Below are 20,758 nucleotides of genomic sequence, written 5' to 3'. Positions count from 1 at the left end.
GGGTGGAGTGATACCATATGGATTTCTTTTTTGTTTTTTTTTGTAATGGCCTAGCAATGAAAATTTTTCTTTATAAGAGTTAACCAAAACCACCAAATAATATTTTCGCAGGATGGCGTTTCCAGGTGCCCCCAGCCCCAAGAAGTTGAGCAAAATAATCGCAATTTTACAAAGCTCATTATATAAATATTTATTTTATTTCTTTTTTAATATACACAACTTTAGTAAAATTACATATTATAACTAAAAACGACAAATTTTAAATGGTGTTTTACAGTTTTTTGTTGATAATAGTATGTTTCCGTGTTTCTAATCAAGTGTATAAGTAAGAGTTTTACAGGCACATAGTAGGCCATGAATATCAGTAGGCTTTGAAATTAATAAATCAATGACCAAAATAACAACAAGCGAAATTAAATCAATGACAAAAAAAACAAGTAAGGAAGGTTAAGTTCGGGTGTAACCGAACATTACATACTCAGTTGAGAGCTATGGTGACAACATAAGGGAAAATAACCATGTAGGAAAATGAACCGAGCGAAACCCTGGAATGTGTATCAAATGAAAGGCATTAAAGAGTATTTTATGAGGGAGTGCGCCATAGTTCTATAGGTGGACGCCATTTAGGGATATAGCCATAAAGGTGGATCAGGGTTGACTCTAGAATGCGTTTGTACGATATGGGTATCAAATGAAAGGTGTTAATGAGTATTTTAAAAGGGAGTAATCCTTAGTTCCATAGGTGGACGCCGTTTCGAGATATCGCCACAAAGGTGGACCAGGGGTGACCCTAGAATTTGTTTGTACAATATGGGTATCAAAAGAAAGGTGTTAATGAGTATTTTAAAAGGAAGTAATCCTTAGTTCCATAGGTGGACGCCGTTTCGAGATATCGCAATAAAGGTGGAGCAGGGGTGACCCTAGAATTTGTTTCTACAATATGGGTATCAAAAGATAGGTGTTAATGAGTATTTTAAAAGGGAGTAATCCTTAGTTCCATAGGTGGACGCCGTTTCGAGATATCGCCATAAAGGTGGTCCAGGGGTGACTCTAGAATTCGTTTGTGCAATATGGGTATCAAACGAAAGGAGTTAATGAGTATTTTAAAAGGGAGTGGGCCTTAGTTCTATAGGTGGACGCCTTTTCGAGGTATCGCAATAAAGGTGCACCAGGAGTGACTCTAGACTTTGTTTGTACGATATGGGTATCAAATGAAAGGTGTTAATGAGTATTTTTAAAAGGGAGTGGGCCTTCGTTCTATAGGTGTTCGCCTTTTCGAGATATCGCCATAAAGATGGACCAGGGGTGACTTTAGAATATGTTTGTACGATATGGGTATTAAATGAAAGGTGTTAATGAGTATTTTAAAAGGGCGTTGGGGCTTAGTTCTATAGGTGGACGTCTTTTCGAGATATCGCCATAAAGGTGGACCAGGGGTGACTCTAGAATGAGTTTGTACGATATGGGTATCAAATTAAAGGTATTAATGAGAGTTTTAAAAGGGAGTGGTGTGAAGACGTTTTCCAGATATCGACCAAAATGTGGACCAGGGTGACCCAGAACATCATCTGTTGGATACCGCTAATTTATTTATATATGTAATAATTGCCAAGATTTTAAGGGTTTTTTATTTCGCCCTGCAGAACTTTTCATTTTCTTCTACTTAATATGGTAGGTGTCACAACCATTTTATAAAGTTTTTTTCTAAATTTATATTTCGCGTCAATAAAACAATCCAATTACCTTACCATATTTCATCCCTTTTTTCGTATTTGGTATAGAATTAGGGCATTTTTTCATTTTTCGTAATTTTCGATATGGGAAAAGTGGGCGTGGTCATAGTCGGATTTCGTTCATTTTTCATACCAAGATAAAGTGAGTTCAAGTAAGCACGTGAACTAAGTTCATTAAAGATATGTCGATTTTTGCTCAAGTTATCGTGTTAACGGCCATGCAGAAGGACAGACGGACGACTGTGTATAAAAACTGGGCGTGACATCAACCGATTTCGCCCATTTTCACAGAAAACAGTTAACGTCATAAAATCTATGCCCCTACCAAATTTCAAAAGGATTGGTTAATTTTTGTTCGACTTATGGCGTTAAAAGTATCCTAGACAAATTAAATGAAAAAGGGCGGAGCCACGCCCATTTTGAAATTTTCTTTTATTTTTGTATTTTGTTGCACCATATCATTACTGGAGTTGAATGTTGACATAATTTACTTATATACTGTAAAGATATTAAATTTTTTGTTAAAATTTTACTTTAAAAAATTTTTTTTTTAAAAGTGGGCGTGGTCCTTCTCCGATTTTGCTAATTTTTTTGAACATACATATAGTAATAGGAGTAACGTTCCTGCCAAATTTCATCATGATATCTTCAACGACTGCCAAATTACAGCTTGAAAAACTTTAAATTACCTTCTTTTAAAAGTGGGCGGTGCCACGCCCATTGTCCAAAATTTTACTAATTTTCTATTCTGCGTCATAAGTTCAACTCATCTCCCAAGTTTCGTCGCTTTAGCTGTCTTTTGTAATGAATTATCGCACTTTTTCGGTTTTTCGAAATTTTCGATATCGAAAAAGTGGGCGTGGTTATAGTCCGATATCGTTCATTTTAAACAGCGATCTGAGATGAGTACTCAGGAACCAACACGCCAAATTTCATCAAGATACCTCAAAATTTACTCAAGTTATCGTGTTAACGGACGGACCGACGGACGGACGGACAGACGGACATGGCTCAATCAAATTTTTTTTCGATCCTGATTATTTTGATATATGGAAGTCTATATCTATCTCGATTCCTTTATATATGTACAACCAACCGTTATCCAATCAAACTTAATATACTCTGTGAGCTCTGCTCAACTGAGTATAAAAAGTGTACCTACCGTATTTTTCAAAGCTGAGCTGCGCTGGGGCACCTCTAAACATACGATGAGTGAAATAAAAATTTTCAACCTTATTTCTGGTCTAGAAAGCCAACTTTCTGGAGGTCAGCCAAAAGCGATTTCGAAAAAAAAAATAAATGCACTCCAACCTAATATACATAAAGTGAATTTTCGTTTCCTCAAGTTCTTTTTTTAAATTACCGGGCGGATAAAAAATGTGCCATATATAATAATAATCAAAAAATTGAAGGATTTCGCAATAGGCAAGGAGTTTTTCTTCGGTTTGTTATGAATTTCTCTTTATATTAATACAATTTGTTTACTCTTTCTAACTAAATAATGAGTTATCATACAATTTAACAAGAGAAATACCCAAATATGAATACTATGATGATCAACAACTGAATATAGTTTTTCAATCATCTTTTGGAATCATATTTGAATCAAATGTATTTACTTTAGGTGATCAACAATTTTTAATAATTTTTCATTCAGGTTTCTGTATCTTTTCTGATTATCTTTGTTAACTAATTAATGAATATTCTACTTGTTAAAATTTTACTTCTCATTGAAGATCTTATTTTGCATAAGATATTTAGAATAAATTCATGATAATCGTATTTGAAAATCATTCATAAATCTCAACCAAAACGTTTGAATTATGTTCACGAATATGATCTGAAAATGACCGTGAAAAGCAATCAAATATCACTCCAAAACAATTAAAGCTCACTTCTACAATGATATCAATTATGAATAAATCGTTTCGAGATCTGAATCATGAATGATTATTCAAAAATAATCACATTTAAGGGACATTTTTCTCCCGGCGATACATTGATTTTCGAATAAAATATGCCTTTAAATTTTTACGTTTTCAACCATCTAGGGATATGATATTTGAATATTTTTTGATAAAATGCTGACTGGGTATTGTAAAGATGTTTAATCAAAAAAAAACATATTTGAGACCGCAAATCTTAATCGGATATACCTGTATGCCAACTTGGTAAATAATTATCACTCATAGTTTGTGATAAGATAAATCTTCAAGCAAACGAGAAGATATGTTTACAACTTTTAGTCCCTTATTTTGTATTAACATTTTCGACGTATATTTCTGCATAATAGTTGGCATTCGAGTCCCTCACTCAGATAAAGAACGTAAAGCTCTTCATCGCACCATGTGGAGTGTATATTGTTTAGGATTAATTGGTATTACTTTTATATTTACACCAAAAAAGGGAACTTATTTCAGCTTGTGACAATTTGCCTTAAAACATATACAATAGGGTGGAGTGATACCATATGGATTTATTTTTTGTTTTTTTTTTTGTAATGGCCTAGCAATGAAAATTTGTCTTTATAAGAGTTAACCAAAACCACCAAATAATATTTTCGCAGGATGGCGTTTCGAGGTGCCCCAGCCCCAAGAAGTTGAGCAAAATAATCGCGATTTTACAAAACTCATTATATAAATATTTATTTTATTTCTTTTTTAATGTACACAACTTTAGTAAAATTACATATTATAACTAAAAACGACAAATTTTAAATGGTGTTTTATAGTTTTTTTTGTTGATAATAGTATGTTTCCGTGTTTCTAATCAAGTGTATAAGTAAGAGTTTGACAGGCACATAGTAGGCCATGACTATCAGTAGGCTTTGAAATTAATAAATCAATGAGCAAAATAACAACAAGCGAAATTAAATCAATGACAAAAAAAAAAAATTGTACCTACCGTATTTTTCAAAGCTGAGCTGCGCTGGGCACCTCTAAACATACGATGAGTGAAATAAAAAATTTCAACCTTATTTCTGGTCTAGAAAGCCGACTTTCTGGACGTCAGCCAAAAGAGGTTTCGAAAAAAATAAATTCACTCCAACCTAATATACATAAAGTGAATTTTCGTTTCCTCAAGTTCTTTTTTAAATTACCGGGCGGATAAAAAATGTGCCATATATAATAATAATCAAAAAAAATTGAGGGATTTCGCAATAGGCAAGGAGATTTTTCTTCGGTTTGTTATGAATTTCTCTACATATTAATACGATTTGGTTACTCTTTCTGACTAAATAATGAGTTATCATACAATTTAGCAAGAGAAATACCCAAATATGAATACTATGATCATCAAAAACTGAATATAGTTTTTCAATCATCTTTTGGAATCATATTTGAATCAAATGTGTTTACTTTAGGTGATCAATAATTTTTAATCATTTTTCATTCCGGTTTCTGTATCTTTTCTGATTATCTATGTTAACTAATTAATGAATATTCTACTTCTTAAAATTCTACTTCTCATTGAAGATCTTATTTTGCATGAGAAATGAAGAATAAATTCATGATAATCGTATTTGAAAATCATTCATAAATCTCAACCAAAACGTTTGAAATATGTTCACGAATATGATCTGAAAATGACTGTGAAAAGCAATCAAATATCACTCCAAAACAATTAAAGCTCACTTCTACAATGATATCAATTATGAATAAATCGTTTCGAAATCTGAATCATAAATGATTATTCAAAATTAATCACATTTAAGGTACATTTTTCTCCCGGTTTTACATTGATTTTCGAATAAAATATGCCTTTAAATTTTTACGTTTTCAACCATCTGGGGGTATGATATTTGAATATTTTTTGATAAAATGCTGACTGGATATTGTAAAGATGTTTAATCAAAAAAAAAACATATTTGAGACCGCAAATCTTAATCGGATATACCTGTATGCCAACTTGGTAAATAATTATCACTCATAGTTTGTGATAAGATAAATCTTCAAGCAAAAGAGAAGATTGGTTTACAACTTTTAGTCCCTTATTTGGTATTGACATTTTCGACGCATATTTCTGCATAATAGTTGGCATTCGAGTCCTTCACTCAGATAATGAACGTAAAGCTCTTCATCGAACCATGTGGAGTGTATATTCTTTAGGGTTAATTGGTAATAGTTTTATATTTACACCAAAAAAGGGAACTTATTTCATCTTGTGACAATTTGCCTTAAAACATATACATTAGGGTGCAGTGATACCCTATGGAATTTTTTTTTTTTTTTTTTGTAATGGCCTAGCACTGAAAAGTTGTCTTTATAAGAGTTAATCAAAACCAACAAATAATATTTTCGCAGGACGGCGTTTCGAGGTGCCGCCAGCCCCAAGAAGTTGATCAAAATAATCGCGATTTTACAAAGCTCATTATATAAATATTTATTTTATTTCTTTTTTAATATACACAATAGGTTCGAGTGAATTTATTTTTTTTCGAAATCGCCTTTGGCTGACCTCCACAAAGTTGGCTTTCTAGACCAGAATTAAGGTTGAAAATAAGGTTATTTCACTCATCGTTTCACTCCAGCGCAACTCAACTTTGAAAAAGACGGTAGGTACATTTTTTTTTTTTTTTTTTGTCATTGATTTACTTTCGCTTGTTGTTATTTTGCTCATTGATTTATTAATTTCAAAGCCTACTGATATTCATGGCCTACTATTTGCCTGTAAAACTCTCACTTATACACTTGATTAGAAACACGGAAACATACTATTATCAACAAAAAACTGTAAAACACCATTTAAAATTTGTCGTTTTTAGTTATAATATGTAATTTTACTAAAGTTGTGTATATTAAAAAAGAAATAAAAAAATATTTATATAATGAGCTTTGTAAAATCGCGATTATTTTGCTCAACTTCTTGGGGCTGGGGGCACCTCGAAACGCCATCCTGCGAAAATTTTATTTGGTGGTTTTGATTAACTCTTATAAAGACAACTTTTCATTCAAAAACAAACAAAAAATCCTAATGTATATGTTTTAAAGCAAATTGTCACAAGCTGAAATAAGTTTCCTTTTTTGGTGTAGATATAAAAGTACCATTTGGAACTTAATTTCTCATTAGAGCATAGGGCACAGCCCTGTAAATTTTATAGTTGTTTGAAATTGGAAATTGCAGACAACAATTATATAGAGCTGGGTGATTTTGGAGTTCAACGATTTATAATACAGCGTATATGGAAAAGGTAATAACTTGCCTACGCGATGGTACAAATGCTGTGCTGTAATCACCAACCGGAACAGGTAAAACCCTTAGCGTCCTGTGCTCTGACGTTGAGGTCGGCATGTGCAGCCTGCGATTGGCATCTATAAAACTGCCCTTGTTTGTTACCTTTCTGGACACACCCGTATCATCCCGCTTATTCGTTAGCCACGTTTTTACACAGCGCACATAGGTAGATTTTAGACATTTAGGCGGCCATAATTGAATTTCTGAAAGTTGCCACAATTACAAAAAAAGCACTCCCACAGTTTAAGAATAGGGATAAAATAATTCTACCCCTTCCCATCCTTCGCATATCTGGCGTTAGCTGTCAAGTAATCGGAATTTAGCTATTTCTGAAACGCGTGTTATGGTTTTTTTTTAACCTATGTGAAATCGCATGTTTTAACGTGAATATTTTAAGTTTTAAGACAATTGAATTGAGTAATTGTGATGGATTCTGATGTTTCAGGTAAATACGAACGTTATTAATGGTGTTTGTGATTTTTAAAAGTTATAAATTAATGAAGAACCTATTTTGTTTAGGATCTTAAATTTTTTTTTTTTTTTTTTTTATTTTTTGGTGTTCAAAACCCGTTTTGTTATGTTTCCAATTCCGTCCAAGTGAAAATTCGTTTTGAACATGGTACTTGGTACAATTAGCTTGCCAACTGCATTAAATTTAGCTGCAGATACTTGAAGATAGGGGGTTAGGTAGAGGGTTTGATACACCCTTGTTGCTGTACAACATGAAACATAGCCTAACTGCGCAGGTATTTTTCAGTGTTACACAGTGTAATATCTATTCTAATATAACCGATTAGTTATACAAATCATTATAATTTTTCATAAAACCTATTAAAAATTTACCCTAGATAAAGACAGAACTAATTTATTACATGCTGTACAACATGAAAAATAGCCTCACTGGGCAGAAATTTTTTAGTGTTACACAGTGTAATATCTATTTTTTTAACATAACCGATTAATTACACAAATTATTATAATTTTTCATTTGTTAAACAGTGTTAAGAAGATATAGGCAATAAAATATTTTTGGCCGCCTAAAACTTGAAAATCTACCTTTGTGCAGCGGTCGGCGTGATGTGGTGATAGCAGGATGCCCAATAAATTACCTTCATGGCTTTAAGGTCCTTCATCAGCCTTGCACTACCTATCTACATTTTTTGTGTATAGTAAGCAAGCCAAAGGTACATGTTAGCAAATCTTTATCGCTCTTGACCAACAATTATAGCACTCGCAATATTCAGAAGGATATTTATTTGGGATTCAAGGCCGTGATCCTCTCACATACTACATACATACACAGAAAACGAATAAATTTCTTCTACTGCCTCAGCCAATAAATACATATAAGGTGAATATTTAGTTTAGCAAAAGCAGTCTTCAAAAACAAAACGCGAGTGGAATTACACGCATAGGCATATATAAACTATTTATGTACATATGTTCATTTGCAATATTCTCTTAAATTAAGCGAATGCGGCCTCTATGGAAGTAAATCCCAAAGAAAGAGACATCAGGACTGAAAATCAAATAAGTATCGAAAAAATTTTAGCGGAAACAGTACATGAGCGCAGCCATCAACAAAATGATAATCTTAATAAAATTCGTGGATGCACTGAAACGAGAGCACAAGAAGTGAATCATTACTTAATGGTAAATCATCAACCCCAACTCAACGCGCATCTACTGGAACATTTATGAAGCTGATCGGGCTGCTATTTATTATGCTTTACCATTAGCACTAAATGCTGAATCTATGTTGCATAGTAATAATACGCGTGATGCAGAGAATGGTCGGAAGGCAGGAATTGTATAATTGGCTATACTAATTGGACGAACAACATCACAGGTTTATATGCTGAACAAGAGCAAAAAAGATTGGAAGAACTTAAACGCCTTGCTGAATTGGAGCGGCAGAAAGCAGAGAAGCGAGCGAAACTAATAGAGCGTGTTGAAGCGGAATGTACAGCTTTGCTTACTAAGACTGACGACTTGGAGCGTACTGATCAAGGTTTGCTCCCCCTATATAAAACTATTAAAACGTATGTACATACCCCTCCAGTTGCTCGGTGATGTATTCATGATACGAGAATTTATGCACTCTTTTCCAACAATTTTATCCGCTACGTTCACTAAAATTACAAACATTTTATCTGCTACCATACATTGATATATTACGGATTTACGTTGTTTAATATCCCAAATATTAACGTACTCAGGTTCGTTGAGTCTGATTGAAGAATGTATGGAATAGGTGTCATCGACACGAATTGAATTAAGAGTATTATTAGCAACGGAAAATATGCGTTTGTCTAATCTCCACACACAAAAACGTACTTTAATGAATGATTAAAACCAGCAGCAAGCGTTTGCGTATTGGCGCTGGAAAGTTGCGGGGCATTTTCAATCATTTTTGCTAATATTTATACTGTCTCCTTTTTGCATGCATACGCTTTGAGCGTGGGATTGTTTATTTTATTGATATGGGAGTGACTTGTATATCTGCTGCTTCGCATAGTTTCAATTTGCAGCAAAATGTTGTTCCAAGTATCGACGATATCTGAAATGGCGCTCGTTTGCTTTGCCATGGATTGACGGCGGGTTGCTAAATCCGTCAGCATTTCGTCAATTAAGCTAGATTTCCATTCTTTATTCATCCTTGCGTATTTCCATTTATTTACTGCGAAGCTTCTCCTTTATTGGATATATTTGTAACTGTATACCTGGAAAGAAATAGAAAAATTAATTAATAAAAAGGTAACCAAATCTACAACTATACCATATGCTCACCACCGGGTTTTTAAATGAATGACTTTTTGCCATTCAGGAAATGGAAAAGCGTAGCAAATGTAAAATTTCTACACTCCATTTCTGACTGTCAATGCACTGCAATACCGACATTAGGCCTCTTGCGCTGATACACGCATTACATATCGCACTACATGTCGCGCATTAAAATACTTAATTCCACGAATTTCAACATTATGGACAATACACGTCGAAAATAATGTTGAATGGTGAAAATGCATCTGCACAGGCAGTCTTTTATACCTTTTCAGCCAAGTTGCGAACCGTTCCGTGTGGTGGTAGGCCACTTGTGGTAAAACAACACACTCCACAAATTATGTAGCACAAGATTCAGCGACATCCACCGACAAAAGTCGAGTTATTTAAAGTAAAATACTAAAGCACCCTCCAGATTTTCTTTCTTTATTTTGCGTAAATACATTGGAAATATTTTTTATGCCACCCCAACAACATTCCGCCAACCTCAATTTGGTCAATGATACCAATATTCTTTCAGATCATGACCCGTTACCAAACCTTATTGGCCAAGTCAGAGGGAGGCGCAAAGCGTTTCGACGTCGCTTGCCAGCTCTGCGGCAGGGACCATAGCCTTAGAATCTGCGCTGAATATAGGAAAAAATTCCCCGAGGAGAGATTGCAGGCAGTGTTTCTACATAAGTACTGTCTGGACTGTCTGTCGCCGAAATGTAACAGAAAATACCGCTGCAAATGCTGCCAAGAAAAGCACCACATCACGCTCCATTTCGATGAACGTCGGTCGGAATGCGACGACACAACCGTAATTGGCGACGACAACCCGTCCGACGATGCGTTGTCAATGAACATTATGGGACCGACAAAGTCCTGGGCTCAGCAGTTGGAAGGAGAAGAAATTGCTACAGCATGAACGAAGCGCGGAGAAAGTAAAGAAACTTCGAAACCAACGAGACAATTGACAGCACCGTGACGTCGGACTCCACCGAAGCCCTACTAAATCACCAAAGCTTGAAAGGCAGCAACGTTGAAAGAAATCGACGACTCCTCTGACACCCAAAATACAAGAACAATATCGCGTGACACACTGGAAGGCTTTCGAGATGGTCTGATTCTCCATCGCTCATCATGCGGCCTTTCGTGCCCATTGCGCAGACGGCCATCATACGCACTGAATAGCGCGGGCATTTCCACTTAGTTTGTGCCATTATCGATCCCTGCGCCACCAGAACAATCTTCGACGCAAAGCTGGTACGCGACTTACAATTGGAGCGCCAAGGACCAGGGCAGTGCACACTAATTCTGCGCGGCAAATTCGGGCATCGACGCATGTAACCACTCAAGCCGCAATCGTCAAAAGCCACTATCGCTTGTGTCCGGCGTCCAATGTAGACCCGAAGATTTCCGCGCCATTTCAATCCATGCCGCTAGTGGATCCGCATTTCTACCGCTCATCGCCAATTCGGCTGACACTCGGTTCTAAAATATACGCCGAAATGATGGTGAGCGGCACACCGGCAGCTACAGTTAGCGGTTTCCTGACTCAACTGACCATATTCGGGATGATGGTCTCAGGAGCCTGTCAGAAATAAAATTCCTGATCTCACCGCCTCTCATGCGCATATTCTTATACATACTAAAGTAAATAATACTGCATGGAATTTCAAAACAACGCACTTGTATTTAATTGTTTCTTTTCTCTTTCCACAGGAGAGCGAAACGTGAGGTCAACCAGACAGCGTGCAGTGCTAGAAGTCCGCATCTATATCGCCTTATTTTTGATGCACCGCCTTACTGGACGTGTGATGACGTGTCATTCCTTTTTCAATTTTTTCTTTTCTTTTGTTACTTACGGCAAGGGGGCGGTTTGTTTAGGTCACAGACCTACATTTATCTGTCCCCCCTCGTAACATAATTAACTACCACCCACATATGCTTGTGGTCACTAATACACACAGGAATTTGTGAGTGGTAGTACGTATACATATTTATACTTTTAACGCTGTGAGCCCGCGGTATAGTAAATTTGTTGCCGGTAAATCCAACGAAGGTGCTGTATCGTGGGTTAATCGGTTTTTGTTGCAAAGACCCTCGTCCTCTTTGAATCCAGCAGCCAGCAAGGAAACACTGAATCCCACGTTCACGTTAGTCCTAAAAAAAAAAAAAAACAAAAAAAATGTAAGGCGCGATAACCTCCGAAGAGATTTTAGGCCGAGCTTCTCTTCCAATTTGCGTCGTGCTCCTCTTGATTTTCCCTACAAATTGGCCGGACGGGACCCACATGTTTTTTTGCCGACTCCGAGCGGCATCTGCAAGGCAGATGAGTTTTCACTCAGAGCTTTTCATTGCAAAATATACTCGGAGCGCTTGCAAACACTGCCGAGGGGGGACACCGATTAGAAAAATTTTCTTCGTATTGAAAAACCGTATTTCTAAAATTTTGATGTTGCTTTTGCCGTGGTGTGAACCCAGAGCATACGGTGTTGTAGGCGGAGCACGCTACCAACACACCACGGTGGCCGCCACGTAAGTGCTAATAACTATTTTTAATATCTATGATATTTAGTTGGGCCAGACTCTTTTTAAAATGTTTGCTGGGTAGGAGCTGCTTCGGCCGATAGATTACTTAATAAAGAAAAACCAAAAAGTTTTTACTTTTTGCCTCTATGCATTTCGGCGCTTTCGCGTCATGATCAGGAAGGTCTACATTTATTTTAAAAAACAGAAACATGAAAACACAAAATGAAATATAAGAATACAGCACAATCAATAGACATAAAAATTTACATTTGGAACTTTACTCTACATTAATTTGATTAATTTTTTTAAATTAAAAAAACATCACATGTTAACATTAAACTTATTGTTTTTATATTATTTGCTTACATGTTTGATCACAGCTGTGTAAGCGCTGTTTGTGTTGCCCACGTCTTCTTTAAAATTCATTACGTTTGTGAGTTGCTGTTGAATTCGGAGACTTTCCAGTGTCATCCGTCTTTTTTCTCTTCTCTCAACATCCAAAATCCTAGCGGTCGCAAAATCAGCTGTGTGTTCGTTTTCGATCAGGTGTTGAGAAAGCGCTAATGTTGTTTTGTTGTTTTTTACGTCCATTTGATGTTCGTATAGTCTCGATAATAATGCCCTTTTTGTTGTGCCTATGTAACACTTATTGCAGTTATTGTTGTTATTGCCTTTGCATTGGATTTCGTAGACTACGTTGCTTTGCTGTTCCTTGTCTATCCTGTCTTTTGTTTTTGTAAAGATTCTCCTTAGTGTATTGAGCAGTTTATAGGCAAAATTTATGTCATAATTTTTCATTATTTTTCTTAGCGCTGGATTGCCGGTTAGGCCAGGCACATATGTAACGCCGATGTATTTTTTGTTTGTATTTGCTTCGGTTAGCTCATTTGCAATATTAGGTTGGCTCACTTTTTTCGTAGTATTATTTAGTAAATTTTCTATTAACTTATTGGGGTAGTTATTTTTAAATAGAATACTTCTTATTTTCTTCAGTGAATTCATTATCGCTTAGGAGGTATATTTTTATACTCAGTTGAGCAGAGATCACAGAGTATATTAACTTTGATTAGATAACGGTTGGCCACCGTGGTGTGGTGGTAGCGTGCTCCGCCTATCACACCGTATGCCCTGGGTTCAACTCCCGGGCAAAGCAACATCAAAATATTAGAAATAAGATTTTTCAATTAGAAGAAAATTTTTCTAAGCGGGGTCGCCCCTCGGCAGTGTTTGGCAAGCGCTCCGGGTGTATTTCTGCCATGAAAAGCTCTCAGTGAAAACTCATCTGCCTTGCAGATGCCGTTCGGAGTCGGCATAAAGCATGTAGGTCCCGTCCGGCCAATTTGTAGGGAAAATCAAGAGGAGCACGACGCAAATTGGAAGAGAAGCTCGGCCTTAGATCTCTTCGGAGGTTATCGCGCCTTACATTTATTTTTTTTTTTAGATAACGGTTGGTTGTACAGGTATAAAGGAATCGAGATAGATATAGACTTCCATATATCAAAATCATCAGTATCGAAAAAAATTCGATTGAGCCATGTCCGTCCGTCCGTCCGTCCGTCTGTCCGTTAACACGATAACTTGAGTAAATTTTGAGGTATCTTGATGAAATTTGGTATGTAGGTTCCTGGGCACTCATCTCAGATCGCTATTTAAAATGAACGATATCGGACAATAACCACGCCCACTTTTTCCATATCGAAAATTTCGAAAATTCGAAAAAGTGCGATAATTCATTACCAAATACGGATTAAGCGATGAAACTTAGTAGGTGAGTTGAACTTATGACGCAGAACGGAAAACTAGTAAAATTTTGGACAATGGGCGTGGCACCGCCCACTTTTAAAAGAAGGTAAATTAGAAGTTTTGCAAGCTGTAATTTTGTAATTTGTAAATTTCGTTGAAGATATCATGATGAAATTTGGCAGGAACGTTACTCTTATGTCTGCTTGATAAAAATTAGCAAAATCGGAGAACGACCACGCCCACTTTTAAAAAAAAAAAATTTTTAAATTCAAATTTTAAAAGAAAAGTTAATATCTTTACAATATATAAGTAAATTATGTCAACATTCAACTCCAGTAATGATATGTTGCAACAAAATACAAAAATAAAAGAAAATTTCAAAATGGGCGTGGCTCCGCCCTTTTTCATTTAATTTGTCTAGGATAATTTTAATGCCATAAGTCGAACAAAAATTTACCAATCTTTGTGAAATTTGGTAGAGGCTTATATTCTAGGACGATAACTGTTTTCTGTGAAAAATGGCGAAATCGGTTGAAGCCACGCCCAGTTTTTATACACAGTCGACCGTCTGTCCTTCCGCTCGGCCGTTAACACGATAACTTGAGCAAAAATTGATATATCTTTACTAAACTCAGTTCACCTACTTATCTGAACTCACTATGTATTGGTGTAAAAATGGCCGAAATCTGACTATGAACACGCCCACTTTTTCGATATCGAAAATTACGAAAAATGAAAAAAATGCCATAATAATATACTAAATACGAAAAAAGGGATGAAAAATGGTAATTGGATTGGTTTATTGACGCGAAATATAACTTTAGAAAAAACTTTGTAAAATGGGTGTGACACCTACCATATTAAGTAGAAGAAAATGAAAAAGTTTTGCAGGGCGAAATCAAAAGCCCTTGGAATCTTGGAAGGAATACTATTCGTTGGCCTCGATATAAAGAGGATGTAGAGGAAAAAGTTTTACATTTTAATAAAACCATTTATACTTTATTTGAAAAACATGTGCCCAAACGCAAATGCTCGTACATTGAACCAGTGCAAGCCTGGTTTACTAAAGATTTAAAAGCTTTAAAAAATAAGAAATCACGTTTATTCAAATTATATAAGAGAACCGGTTTACATTATCATTATGCACAGTACGCTATTTTCCGTCATAAGTATTTTGAACTTAATAAAAAGTGTTATAAAGATTACATATGTAAAATTAAAGAAACATTATTTGCCCCCCGAAGTCTTTTTATGATTTCGTAAATTCTAAACGCAGAACTAACGGATTTTCTTCTGCCATGAAGTTTAGAAATAGCATTTCCAGCGACGATCAGGAGATTGCAAACTTCTTCGCTCAATTCTTTCACTCTAATTACTCTGCTGTGGTTGATTCATCACCTACAAATTATCCGTATGAGCTCCATTCTAGTAACTCAATATATGCCCCACATTTGCTGCCTGAAGATGTTCTACTACATCTAAAGACCCTAAAAGAATCTTTCAAATACTGTCCCGATTTGATCTCAACATGTTTTCTTAAAAAATGTGCGGAATACATTTACCAGCCCCTTACTGATCTGTTTAACCTCTCTTTAAAAAATGGCATTTTCCCGATGGCTTGGAAGGAATCTTTTCTTATCCCATTCCATAAAAAAGGAAGTAAGTCGTCTATTGAAAACTATCGTGGAATAGCAAAGCTCTCCGCTATCCCTAAGCTTTTAGAAGCAATCGTTACTAATCACCTTACATTTTCGATTTATACATTGATAGATATTTCTCAGCATAGCTTTTGTAGAGCCAAATCAACCACAACCAATTTGCTTAAATTTACAACTCACGTCTTTAATGGGTTTAGAAACAATCATCATACCGACGTTATATACACTGATTTCAGCAAAGCATTCGACAAAGTACGCCACTCATTACTTGTTTATAAACTCGAATTGCTTGGTTTTCAACCCGGCTTAACTCGCTGGATCTCCTATCTTTGCGGTAAAACTCAAAGAGTCATTTTTAAAAAAATTTGTTCGAATGTCATCGATGTTCCCTCCGGTGTGCCTCAGGGCAGCCATCTCGGTCCTATTCTGTTTTTGATCTTTATAAACGATGTTTCCACAACTATAAAATATTCTAAAATTTTAATGTATGCCGACGACGTAAAACTTTTTAAGTCATACGCGTCGGTTGAAGAACGTTCTGTACTCCAGGCGGATTTAAATCGTTTAGTTACTTGGTGTAATGCGAATTTTATGCCACTCAACATAGAAAAATGTAAATCCATGTGTTTTTCACGTGGGAACATACAGCCAGTTTCCTACACAATTAATGGCCAAACTCTGGAAAGCGTTGATGTTTTTGTCGACTTGGGAGTTACAATGAATTGCAAACTTAGTTTCAACCCTCATATTAATGCCACAGTCAATAAAGCGAGAGGAGTTTTAGCATTTGTGAAGAGATGGGCAAAGGAGTTTGGTGATCCTTACGTTACAAAAACCCTTTTCACATCATTGGTGAGGCCGATATTAGAATATGGATCAATAATTTGGAATCCGCGTTATCAAGTTCATGTGGATAGACTAGAATCAATTCAAAAACAGTTTTTACTTTTCGCCTTTAGAAATCTTCAATGGGACTCTCCGTATAATCTTCCTCCTTACACTAATCGATTAAAACTAATAAATCTTCCTACCCTTGCAAGTCGTAGAGAAATGCTAGGTGTACTATTTATGGCTAGACTTTTAAATGGATCGATTTCAAGCCCTTCTATTGAACGAAGTAAACTTGAATGTTCCATGCCGAGTTTCAAGGCATTATAAACCTATAATTCTTAAACAATGCAGAAGCAATTTCCAACTACACGAACCTTTTCTATGTTTGTGTGAAGATTATAACTCTCGATCGAGAATAATTGATGTTTCGGACTCGCTCTTTGCCATAAAAAAGGCGGTTCTATCTTCTCTTAATAATTAAAAAATTATATTTATACTTTTAGTCTATTGTATTTTGTGAATCTATATTTCTCAGCTGATGAGTTTCTCTGTAGCTGAGCGGTTTTAGATCTCGGCGCTTAAGAAGCCACTGCCTCTCAAAGACTCGGTAACAAAAAAATTATAAGTAACACATAAATAAGAATTAGGATACAAGACAAAATTAAAATAAAAAAAAACAAAAAAAAAACAAAAAAAAAACAGTATGTATGAATTAAAAAAAAAAAAAAAACAGGAGTAGCCTGGTTTCATCGGGCCACTTGAGGGCAGTGCGCTGCCACAACGTCCGAGAAAAAAAAAAATAAAATAAACTAGCGGTACCCGACAGATGATGTTCTGGATCACCCTGGTCCACATTTTGGTCGATATCTCGACAACGCCTTCACATATACAACTAAGGGTCACTCCCTTTTAAAACCCTCATTAGTAGCTTTAATTTGATACCCATATCGTACAAACACATTCTAGAGTACCCCTGGTCCACGTTGATGGCGATATCTCGAAAATGCGTCCACATATAGAACTAAGGCACACTCCTTTTTAAAATACTCGATACCCATATCGTACAAAAAAATTCTAGAGTCACCCCTGTCCCACCTTTATGGCGATATCTCGAAAAGGCATCCACCTATAGAACTAAGGCCCACTCCCTTTTAAAGTACTCATTAACACCTTTCATTTGATACCCATATCGTACAAGCAAATTCTAGAGTCGCCTCTGGTCCACCTTTATGGCGATATCTCGAAAAGGCGTCCACCTATAGAACTAAGGCCCATGCCCTTTTAAAATACTCATTAACACCTTTCATTTGATACCCATATTGTACAAACGCATTCTAGAGTCACCCCTGGTCCACCTTTATGGCGGTATCTCGAAAATGCGTTCACCTATAGAACTAAGGCCCACTCCTTTTTAAAATACTCATTAACACCTTTCATTTGATACCCATATCGTACAAAAAAATTCTAGAGTCACCCCTGCTCCACCTTTATGGCGTTATCCCGAATAGGCGTCCACCCATACAACTAAGGCCCACTCTTTTAAAACACTTATTAACACCTTTCGTTTGATACCCATATTGTACAAACGCATTCTAAAGTCAACCCTGGTCCACTTTTATAACGATATTCCGAAAAGGCGTCCACCTATAGAACTAAGGCCAACTCCCTTTTAAAATACTCATTAACACCTTTCATTTGATACCCATATATTACAAACAAATTCTATAGTCACCCCTGGTCCACCTTTATGGCGATATCTCGAAAATGCGTCCACATATAGAACTAAGGCCCACTCCCTCTTAAAATACTCAATAACTCCTTTAATTTGATACTCATATCGTATAAACAAATTCTAGAGTCACCCCTGGTCCATCTTTATTGCGATATCTCGAAAAGGCGTCCATCTATAGAACTTAGGCCCACACCCTTTTAAAATACTCATTAATACCTTTCGTTTGATACCCATATCGTACAAAATAAGTTCTAGAGTCTCCCCTGGCCCATCTTTATGGCAATATCTCGAAAAGGCGTCCACCTGTAGAACTTAGGCCCACTCCCTTTTAAAATTATCATTAACACATTTCATTTGATACCCATATTGTACAAACAAATTCTAGAGTCAGGCCTGGTCCACCTTCATGGCGATATCCCTAAATAGCGTCCATCTATATAACTATGGCCCACTTCCTTTAAAATACTCTTTAATACCTTCCATTTGATATACATGTCATACAAACACATGCCAGGGTTACCCTAGGTTCTTTTTACAACATGGTGATTTTCCCTTACTTTGTCTCCACAGCTCTCAACTGAGTATGTAATGTTCGGTTACACCCGAACTTAGCCTTACTTACTTGTTCTTATTAGGCTGGTTGCCGTATTTATTTTTTGTTTCCATGGGTGATTTGAATGGAAATTAATAATTCTACCTGACGATACTGTCTTTGCATTCCAGTTAAGAATCAAGTTCTTATCTCTTCGATGTATTTCCACGTCTAGGAAGGCAATTCTGTTGTTTTGTTCTATTTCCTTTGCAAATTGTATTTGGGTATGTTGTGCGTCAAAAATTGTCAATATGTTTTCCACGTCTTTGGTTTTTACAGTAGCGAATATGTCATCTACATATTTGGCTATGTATTTGACATATATGTCTTTACTTTTTAATTCAGCGAGGCTGTCGTCCAAAATTTTATCAAGTACAATATCTGCAATGGTTGGAGATAGTGGGTTGCCCATTGGCATTCCGTAAATTTGTTGATATAAAGTTTTATTGTATGTGAAATAATTATTATCACGCAAGCAGAAATCAAGTATCGCCTGGAAATGTTTATCTATTTTCGTGTATTTCTCCAACTTATCCCATTTTTGCATTATAATACGTATTGCGAAATGTATTGGTATATTTGTAAATAGGGATATTACGTCGAATGAGATCAAAACTTCATCCTCTTCTATTGTGAGATGTTTAATACTTTCTTTGAGTTCCATGGAGTTTTTTGTGTTGAGATCTTCAGATATAATATTTTTTAAGATACTTCCTATGAACCTTGATAGCTTATAGCATGGCACATTCGTAGAGGAGCAAATCTGTCTAAGTGGTGTATGCGGTTTGTGTATTTTCGGAAGTCCGTACAGTCGTGGTGCGTTAGCAGCCGAGGAAGTCAGTTGGTATTTTTGTTTTGTATCGAGTCTGTTCTGTTTGTAGAGGTCATTTATAATGGCGTTGTTCTTCCTCAGTAATTTTTGTGTAGAATCATTCCTAATAGTTTTGTACGTGTTCCTGTCATTTAGCAGCTCTCTCATACAGGAAACTTTACAAAACAGACTCCAACAAACAGATTAGGAAAACATTATAGAAAACCACAGAAATGTCTCGAAAAAAATCGCTACAAACACACAAGACACACACAACAGAAAACCACAGGCACAGATATCTAAGAATACGGTCAAGTTTGGCATGAAACCTAATGAAGCATTCTTTTTGTTTGTGAACAAGACAAGCATCGAAGTCCCGCAAGATTCACGTTGGCTATTATCGCTTGGGCAAAAATTCGCTTTGCCGATATCAAGAAAGACATTTTGTCCAATCCAAATTGTTGCAGATTTGGAACAAGCCGTACAAAGCTTTGAGGACGAGAGGGACAAAAATTCAGTAAGAAATGAAATTGCAGCCAAAATAAACACTTTTCAGCAAAAGATAAGCAACAGTTCCAAAGAAATGTTCATACTAAAAACGTCTGCAGACACCAATAGTATTCTAAGCAAATATAGAGATGAAATTGTAATAACCAATGCTGACAAAGGAAACAAGACCGTTTCAATGTACAAGGATGATTATGAACAAAAAATGAAAGAGCTGCTACAAAACTATTAGGAATGATCCCACACAAAAATTACTGAGGAAGAACAACGCCATTATAAATAACCTCTACAAACAGAACAGACTCGATACAAAACAAAAATACCAACTGACTTCCTCGGCTGCTAACGCATCAAGACTGTACGGACTTCCGAAAATACACAAACCGCATACACCACTTAGACCGATTTGCTCCTCTACGAATGTGCCATGCTATAAGCTATCAAAGTTCATTGGAAGTATCTTAAAAAATATTATATCCGAAGATCTCAACACAAAAAACTCCATGGAATTCAAAGAAAGTATTAAACATCTCACAATAGAAGAAGATGAAGTTTTGATCTCATTCGACGTAATATCCCTATTTACAAATATACCAATACATTTCGCAATACGTA

General features: G+C 36.0%; 1 protein-coding gene across 6 annotated transcripts in view; it reads right to left on the bottom strand.

Annotated features, from left to right (window-relative positions):
* Positions 1–20,758, bottom strand: part of LOC137234666 (serine-rich adhesin for platelets-like) — a 401,835-nt gene that overhangs the window by 174,514 nt on the left and 206,563 nt on the right. Inside the window, exons 2-3 of one of the 6 annotated variants that reach the window (XM_067758139.1) lie at positions 9,155–9,691; positions 9,023–9,100 (exon numbers count right to left, since the gene is read on the bottom strand). The exons of 1 other annotated variant lie outside the window; for it this stretch is intronic. The gene's annotated coding sequence lies outside the window, so the exon portion shown is untranslated. Of the gene's footprint in view, positions 1–9,022; positions 9,692–20,758 lie in introns of all 6 variants that reach the window. 4 more of the 6 variants (XM_067758140.1, XR_010947862.1, XM_067758141.1 and 1 more) reach the window with 4 other exon arrangements.

The sequence above is a fragment of the Eurosta solidaginis genome, chromosome X (genome assembly GCF_040869045.1).
Source record: "Eurosta solidaginis isolate ZX-2024a chromosome X, ASM4086904v1, whole genome shotgun sequence".
NCBI classification, from domain to species: domain Eukaryota; kingdom Metazoa; phylum Arthropoda; class Insecta; order Diptera; family Tephritidae; genus Eurosta; species Eurosta solidaginis.
The sequence above is the reverse complement of the archived record's forward strand: the minus strand, read 5'-3'. Positions and strand labels throughout refer to the sequence as shown.